Source organism: Lissotriton vulgaris, chromosome 4_1 (genome assembly GCF_964263255.1).
Source record: "Lissotriton vulgaris chromosome 4_1, aLisVul1.2, whole genome shotgun sequence".
Lineage (NCBI taxonomy): Eukaryota > Metazoa > Chordata > Amphibia > Caudata > Salamandridae > Lissotriton > Lissotriton vulgaris.
In genome coordinates, this window is record NC_141691.1 from 271,369,993 (window position 1) to 271,377,928 (window position 7,936).

Consider the following 7,936-nt stretch of genomic DNA (forward strand, 5'->3'; position numbering starts at 1 on the left):
CACACCTAGTCAGTCATGCAAAGAATCAATCACACCTCCATTTCCTCAACTATACAGTTATACAAACTTTACTTATTCAAACATATACTAACACATATTTACTCTCTTATACAATCCCTGATACAAGTCCACAATGATCCATACAGCCACTCACACATTCACTGGCTCTTATGCACAGTTATTTATATATGTCAACTCTCACATGTACTGTGTTTTACATATGTACTTACTTTGACATGTAGCACTGAGATATCCATTCACTCACCAATACACTCATGCACACAGTCAACCGCCCATACAGCTGTTTCCACATGCACTTTTGAAACCATACATCTAGTGAATCAACTGCTCACACATCTATGCACAGAGTCATACACCTCCCAGCCACCCACACACACACTCAGTCTCCCATACAAATACTTGGGCAACCAATCAATAACCCATATAGTTACTCATATAGCTACTTATCAACACATGCAACAGTTTACAGAACAACAGACATAATGATACACAAATTAAGACAGTTTAGTCACTAACCCATGCACTCAGTGTGACACATTTAATCACATTTAAGCACCTACTAAATCCTTCATCCAGACACTTATACATCCACTCATTCTTCAATATGTAAGACATATTTTAACTTTACAGAAACATACAGTCACTGGATGTTGTCATCAGTGATGTCATCAGTGATGTCATTTGAGATGTCATCAGTGATGTCATCAGTGATGTCACTGACCATGTCATGAATGATGTAATATGTGACATCATCAGCAGTGGATTGCGGGTGCGCGATATATAGTTAGTGCAACTAACTATATATGGAATTTCAATGGTTTTGTGTGAGTAAAATAAGGTTTTGTAAATGCGAATTCCTAACTATATATGGTCTATAACCTATGGTTTTTTCAGTGAATTTTCAAGGTTTTGTAAATGCTAATTCCTAACTATATATGGTCTATAACCTATGGTTTTTTCAGTGAATTTTCAAGGTTTTGTAAATGCTAATTCCTAACTATATATGGTCTATAACCTATGGTTTTTTCAGTGAATATATATATATATACATATATAAACATATATCATCTGTATATCTATATAAATACAAACATAAATGCATGCATACATATACTTATATGCATACAGATGCATGTTATTTACATGAAAGTTGAAAAAACACTAATAAAAGCAAAGCTAAAAAGCCACCTCATTACAAAAAGAATGGCTTTAACTTAAACGAGGGCGAGATCTATTGCATTTTCAATGCTTGTTTACTTTGGTTCCATCAAGAAGGCATTCAGATGTGTCACACATTTGCCATAAATTCTGAATGTTAGCACTCTAGTTGCACATTAGATCACTGTAGTAAAGCTACTGCTCACCAGGGACGTCTGCTGCTGGTATTCAAAGTGCATGTTTCTGTTAGATCCCCAACCGGCCCGAACACTGCAGGGATGTAGCATGCACCAGTCCCCTTCTCCTGCCCACTGGACACCCACAGGAACACACTGTGGGTGCACCTATGGACCTGAAAAGAGGGTGGCTATATGAAGAAGACACCAAGTCTGCCACCCTTGACAGCACCAGGACACTGCTCCCACGATCTTTGCGCTTCTGCACCTGCAGCACAAGTAGGGAAAAACAACACGTTGTACATCTACTGGGCACTACTGATATCAACCCCCAATGACCATGCCTTGTTCACCAGTTCCCCTCTCACCTGTGTATTATGCAGGATTGGCTTCGCAAGGATACTGTGCAACACGAAGAAACACACGTGATAAGGATCAGACTGCTGTTAAAACAATAGCAGTATCAAGGTGGGAGCAGGGGGCTAGACACTGGCGCTTTAGCGGTTAACCGGGGAAAAAGGTCAGGGAAGGCAAGCAACCTCTACCAAAAAACCCCGTTAGGGGACTACGTAAGTAAAAAGGGGCAGAGACAAGGGAACCCTCCGTGCGCTTTCCAAACAGCGCTCTGTGTACTCTGAACCGCCGCGGAGTGACCCGAAACGTCACTTCCGCAAACAAGGAGGCGGATAGCGCTGAGGAGGGGACGCGCTACAGTGTAGCGGCGGTTCTCAGCCCTACCGCGATATGCTGGCAGGCTCGCTAGAGTGACCGGGAGCCCCCGGTTCACTCAATAAACAAAACGGAACGTAAACTAAACTCCCCAGTGTATAACAGAGAAACGAAAGGGAAAAAAGGGAAGGGATTACCAGGATACCTCTAAATACCTAATAGTAGAGAGAAAAGACGGGGAAGGGACGGGAACAAGGTAAAAAAAACAGGAATGACCCTTCTCACGAGCCCGTGAGAGGGTACAGCTCAGCAAACAAGGGAAAGGACCACAGAGAGGGAAAATCAGCTCTGCAGCCTCCAGCATCCAACAACCAGGAAGGGAATCCAAACACTGGCAATATCGAGCAATGAGCTAAAGGTAGGACTGACTATTTATCTGCCTACCCCTGGTCACATGATCGCAAGGCATGGCCATTGAAACAGGACTAGCTCGATTCCTAACAGTACCCCCCCCGACAACCCTCCCCACCGGTCTGGGCTTTGAGGGGTGTGATCTATGGAATACACGAACCAACCGCGGGGCGTGAACCTCCCCGGCAGGCTCCCAGGACCTGTCATCTTTCGTGTACCCCTTCCAATCCACGAGATAGTACAAACGTCCCCTGACGCGCTTCGAATCGAGGATAGCCTGGACCTCATACTCCTCCTGTCCGTCAATCATGACCGCAGGGGGGGGTGGTAGCACCTGTTCAGTTGGCACATAGGGCTTAAGCAGTGAGGTGTGGAAAACAGGGTGCACCCTGTACTCCGATGGTAACTCAAGCTTCATGGCCACCGGATTGATAATCTGGAGGATGGGATAAGGCCCCACAAACCTGGGCTGCAGTTTACGTGGACCCTGTAATCTCAAGTTGCGGGAAGACAGCCACACTAGATCCCCTATTTTGTAAGTAGGCGCGGGGACTCCGTGCTTATCCGCCTGCATCTTCATAGCCTCCTTTGCCTCCAAGAGACTAGTCCGCGCCAAAATCCAAACTCCCCCAACTGCTTACATATACTGTCAATGGCTGGCACGCGACCCGTGGGTTGTATCGCCATAGCCCTTGGATGGTACCCCAGGGAATAGAAAAAAGGGGACATGCCCAAGGCGGAGTGCACACTGTTGTTATAGGCAAACTCCGCGATGGGCAATGCAGTGACCCAATCGCACGACAAGGATGTTATCAGACACCGTAAGTATTGCTCCATCGTCTGATTGGTGCGCTCAGTCTGACCGTCAGACTGGGGGTGGTATGCTGAAGAGAGACAGATCTTGGTCTTAAGCACCTGACATAACTCAGTCCAGAAGTGTGAAACGAACTGGGCCCCTCTATCAGATACAATCACCTCCGGTAGCCCATGCAAACGCACAATGGAGGACATGAACACCACTGCCATCTCCTTTGCGGTAGGAATCTTGGGAAACGGGATAAAGTGGGCCATCTTGGTGAATAAGTCTACTACCACTAATACAGTAGTAAGACCTGTGACCGTAGGTAGATCTGTTACGAAATCCATGCTCAAGGAATGCCAGGGACCAGGTGGTACTGCTAAAGGCTGTCAAAGTCCTGAGGGTTTGCAATGCGAGGGCTTATTCGTTACACACACTGGGCATGCACTTACATAACCCTGAACATCTCTTGACATGGACTCCCACCAAAACCACCTCATGCACAGGTCCTTCGTCTTTCGTATACCCGGGTGAGCTGCCAAGGTTGAAGAATGACACCACTCCAACACCTCATCCCTTAGCTCAGGGGGAATAAACAACTTGCCCTCCTTGTACAACAGACCATCCTTCATCTCAATTTGTGGCAGGGATAACCAAGGGGCCAGGTCCAAGTGACTTAACTGATCTTTCACTACCGCAGGGAAGTCTTCCAGTGTCAATGCCCCTACGATTCTCTCCGGATCTATCATGTTTCTACTGGCACTCAAAGATTCTTCTTCCTTCTTATCCACATGTATTCTAGAGAGTGCATCAGATTTCACTTGTTGGGCTGCAGGTCGATATGTTATAACGAAATCGAATTCATTAAAAAACAAAACCCATCTCATCTGACGCGGTGTCAATGCCCTTGCAGAACGAAAGAATTCTAGATTCTTGTGATCTGTGTAGATGGTGATCACATGGCGAGCACCCCATAAGTAATGGCGCCATTCTTCAAACGCTAATTTGACCGCCAGCAGTTCTCTCTCAGCCACCGTATAATTGCGTTCTGCTGGCAGTAGAGTCTTGGAAAAGAACGCAATGGGATGCATATGGCCAGTAGCTTCGTCTCTCTGCGACAAAACACCCCCTACCGCACACAAAGACGCATCTGTTTCAACAAAATACGGCAGGGCAGGATCAGGATGCACCAATACAGGGGCAGACACAAACTGTTTCAACAACATCCGGAAAGCCTCCTGAGTCTCACCAGTCCAAACAAAAGGAACGCCCTTTCTCAAGAGACGAGTCAGGGGGGCCACTATCTCGGAGAAATGGAGGATAAATCGCCGATAAAAGTTAGCGAAACCTAAAAGCATCTGAATTTGTTTTACATTCGTCGGCACTGGCCAGGACACTATAGCTTGAATCTTCTTTGGATCCATACGAATGCCTGATGCTGAAATAACAAATCCCAAGAACTCCACTTCAGAAGCCCCAAACTGACATTTCTCTAGCTTGGCGTACAAATGATGTTCCTGTAATGTCCCTAACACCTGTCTCACATGCTCTGTGTGATCAAGACCTTTTTCCGAATAAATGAGGATGTCATCCAAATACACTATGACGGTTTGGTCCAGATATTTACCGAGTACTTCATTTATGAAGAACTGAAACGCCGCGGGCGCGTTGCATAGACCAAACGGCATCACAGTGTATTCGAACAATCCGTACTTTGTCTTAAAAGCCGTCTTCCACTCATCCCCTGGCCGGACTCTGATAAGATGATATGCGCCCCGCAAGTCCAGTTTAGTAAATACTGTAGCCTTGCGGAGTTGGTCCAGCAACACGGAGATGAGCGGAAGAGGGTAACGATTTTTAACCGTTGCGGAATTCAAGGTGCGGTAGTCCACACAGGCCCTCAAGGACCCCTCTTTTTTGGGAATAAAAAAGATGGCTGATGACACAGGCGAAGAAGAAGGGCGTATGTACCCCAACGACAACATCTCATCTATATAGGTCTTCAGATGAGCCTCTTCTGGTTCAGATAATGCATAAACCCGACTACATGGCAGTGGGGCACCCGGTATGAGGTCGATCTTACAATCGTATGATCTGTGGGGAGGGAGTCCTTGGGCACACTCTTTGTCAAACACCTCCTCATAGGTTGCATACTGTGGAGGGATTCTACACGTCTCAGTAGCCGCACAGGACAAAGGGTTAATCTGCTCTGCCGCCACTACATAACAGTTCTTTAAGCAGTGTACCGAATCTAGGGTGACCAATCTCTGTACCCAGTCAATCCGGGGGTTGTGTGTTTGTAACCACGGGACCCCCAGAACTAGGCCAAACGAGGGGGCATCAATCAGATCGAAAACCACGGACTCCACATGCCCATTATCACATACTAAACCCAAGGGCTCGGTCTGTCTGGTGATACACCCCGAAGTCAACTCGGTTCCATCAATGGCCCTAACTGGTTCTGGTTGTTCCTTTAGCTGACAAGGAACCTTCAATTTATCCGCCATTGATATATCCATGAAATTCCCGGTTGCCCCGGAATCAAGCAACACCGACACCGGGACACGACTCTGCGCGGATATCAATAGCTGCGCATTTATCACAAAATGCCTAGGGGCCTGATCAATCGCCCCCACCACTTCATATTGTAAAGTCTTTTCCTTCTCCAATTTCCTTTCTATTTGTATACATGCCACCTTTTTCCCAAACCCTGCTCCAGAAGGTTTCACGGGACAATCCCGAGCGAAATGCCCCCCTTGTCCGCAATACAGGCACAGATTTTTCTCTCTCCTTCTCTTCTTTTCCTCTGATGTCAATGGGCCTCGTACACCACCTATCTCCATGGGCTCTGGTGTGGTTTTACTCTCGCCTCCCGCCTTTACCTCTGGTCTCACATAACCACCTCTTGAGTACTGAAATCTGCTACGCTCACCTCGCCTTTCTGTCACCCTATGGTTAAGTTTCACTACCAAGTCTATGAATGCCGCACAGTCTTCTGGAGGATCCACCACTTGAGACACGATGTCCTTCAATTCTTCATTTAACCCTTGATAGAAGAGGGACGTCCTCTTTTCAGTCGGCCAATGCGTCTCGGAGACCAAGCGATTGAAGTTGGCGATATATGACAACAAGTCCTGCCTGCCCTGCCGCAGTTTCAACAGCTCGGCGTCACTGGCCTGCATAAACGCATGTTTGGCAAATAGACTATGCATTAAGACTTTAAACGCCTGGTAGTTGTACAACACCCGGTCGTTATTTTCCACTAACGGGATTGCTCATTGGGCCGCGTTACCAGCCAGATATGACAATATAAAAGCGATTTTAGCGGAGTCGTCAGGAAAGGCATTAGTTCTGCACATAAAGTGCAGTTGACACTGGTTCATGAAGGTGCCAAATTTGTCACTGTCACCTGTGAACCTCTCCGGGGGGGCCAAGGGCACTGCCACAGGAGTGGAGACTGTTACCGCTATTGGTGAACCGCCGCTAGCTGTACTAGATCCCGCTCCTCCAGTATACTGGAAGGTAGCTGGCTGAATCACTGGAGCAGCGCCCCTCTGCTGTGACTGTTCTCGGGCTCTTACTGCTACTAACTCCTGCTTCAGCCCTACATTCTCCTGCTGCAACTCTTGCACCTGTGCCTGCAGGGTATGAACAGCTCCCATAATATCCTGCATTGAGGGGCCCCCCGTTCCCCCCATGGGATTCCCATCCTCATCCATGCTAAGTCCGGGCAGTGTTATATTAACGTGGGCTCGATATTCTGTTAGATCCCCAACCGGCCCGAACACTGCAGGGACGTAGCATGCACCAGTCCCCTTCTCCTGCCCACTGGACACCCACAGGAACACACTGTGGGTGCACCTATGGACCTGAAAAGAGGGTGGCTATATGAAGAAGACACCAAGTCTGCCACCCTTGACAGCACCAGGACACTGCTCCCACGATCTTTGTGCTTCTGCACCTGCAGCACAAGTAGGGAAAAACAACATGTTGTACATCTACCGGGCACTACTGATATCAACCCCCAATGACCATGCCTTGTTCACCAGTTCCCCTCTCACCTGTGTATTATGCAGGATTGGCTTCGCAAGGATACTGTGCAACACGAAGAAACACACGTGATAAGGATCAGACTGCTGTTAAAACAATAGCAGTATCAAGGTGGGAGCAGGGGGCTAGACACTGGCGCTTTAGCGGTTAACCGGGGAAAAAGGTCAGGGAAGGCAAGCAACCTCTACCAAAAAAAACCCCGTTAGGGGACTACGTAAGTAAAAAGGGGCAGAGACAAGGGAACCCTCCGTGCGCTTTCCAAACAGCGCTCTGTGTACTCTGAACCGCCGCGGAGTGACCCGAAACGTCACTTCCGCAAACAAGGAGGCGGATAGCGCTGAGGAGGGGACGCGCTACAGTGTAGCGGCGGTTCTCAGCCCTACCGCGATACGCTGGCAGGCTCGCTAGAGTGACCGGGAGCCCCCGGTTCACTCAATAAACAAAACGGAACGTAAACTAAACTCCCCAGTGTATAACAGAGAAACGAAAGGGAAAAAAGGGAAGGGATTACCAGGATACCTCTAAATACCTAATAGTAGAGAGAAAAGACGGGGAAGGGACGGGAACAAGGTAAAAAAAACAGGAATGACCCTTCTCACGAGCCCGTGAGAGGGTACAGCTCAGCAAACAAGGGAAAGGACCACAGAGAGGG